The sequence below is a fragment of the Mandrillus leucophaeus genome, unplaced genomic scaffold (assembly GCF_000951045.1).
Source record: "Mandrillus leucophaeus isolate KB7577 unplaced genomic scaffold, Mleu.le_1.0 Scaffold541, whole genome shotgun sequence".
Classification (NCBI taxonomy): domain Eukaryota; kingdom Metazoa; phylum Chordata; class Mammalia; order Primates; family Cercopithecidae; genus Mandrillus; species Mandrillus leucophaeus.
The window spans coordinates 297,573-298,991 of NW_012105820.1; the positions used below are offsets into that span (position 1 = coordinate 297,573).

The 1,419-nt window shown below is 42.9% G+C and overlaps 1 protein-coding gene across 1 annotated transcript in view; it reads right to left on the minus strand.

Annotated features, from left to right (window-relative positions):
* Positions 1 to 1,419, minus strand: part of SUPT6H (suppressor of Ty 6 homolog (S. cerevisiae)) — a 37,144-nt gene that overhangs the window by 22,770 nt on the left and 12,955 nt on the right. The window lies entirely within an intron of this gene.

Sequence of the window (1,419 nt, forward strand, 5' to 3'; positions counted from 1 at the left end):
GGGATATGGTGGTAGAGTGGGATTATGTGATCTGCTCCTAGGAGGCTTGGAAAGAGTAAGTGCCAACTTTATAAAAGGTGCTTTCATGTTTACATACACTATTCATACTTATTAGCAAAATCAAAAGGAAAATCTCTTTTCAACAGATTAAACACACAGATACTTCATGAACTTGAGCCGATTTGTGTGAGTATTGGTTGGGAGCATTTGGTTCCAAAAAGGGCCTATTTTTATCATTTATTCTCCTTGCAGGTAAAAAATCTTGAAAGGTTTCCATGTCCTACTACCATAACCATAAAAGCAAGATGGTTAAATGGAAAGATTGCTGGGCTCAAGAGTAGAAATCAAATCCTGTTGAGACCACGGTGAAACCCCGACTCTATTAAAAATACAAAAAATTAGCCGGGCGCGGTGGCGGGCGCCTGTAGTCCCAGCTACTCAGGAGGCTGAGGCAGGAGAATGGCGTGAACCCGGGAGGCGGAACTTGCAGTGAGCCGAGATCGCGCCACTGCACTCCAGTCTGGGGGACAGAGCGAGACTCCGTCTCAAAAAAAAAAAAAGAAATCAAATCCTGGTTTCATATCCTAACAGCTAAACATAAACTTAAGCAAATTATTGGACATGCCTGAATATCACTTTCTTAACCTGGAAAATGGTAACAGCGCTACCTACCTTAGAGGATAGTTGAGAATATTACATGACATAGGGGAAAGAACCTGTTGTTTCAAGATGGGTTAACTGAGTTTGAATTTGAATCCTGAGCCTAATTTTCCTTAGCATTCTGTAATTTTGTACCAACCAACTCCAACTTTATCTTCTACTTCCCTGCTTTCAGACTCATCCAAAGCCTGGAAATGATAGTAGGGATCTTCAAGAACTGTAACATGGAGCTTGATGCGCCTTGAGTAGGACTTAAAAAACAGCACACATCATCACATCAAGATTCCACTGTGGAACCCTAAAGCTGGCTGCTGACACACTCAGCATCACTCCTCACCCTGTCCAGTAAAATGGTCTATGGGATATATCCCATGTACCTTTCTCCCACTTAGACTACAAGCTTCTGGAAGATAAAGAACATATCCAATGGAGGGAATAATAAAAACCATGAAAACATAAATGGCAATCCAATGAGGCATTACAAGGCACTCTGATTCTGCACCAGAAAAGCTATATCCTTTCACGTGTGCTGCAACACATTAGTAACAAATTAGCTAACAAATTAGCAACTGTTAAGTGTCTGTTAAATAAACAACTTTTTCTTTTTTTTTTTTTTGAGACGGAGTCTTGCTCTGTTGCCCAGGCTGGAGTACAGTGGCCAGATCTCAGCTCACTGCAAGCTCCGCCCCCCGGGTTTACGCCATTCTCCTGCCTCAGCCTCCTGAGTAGCTGGGACTACAGGCGCCCGCCACCTCGCCC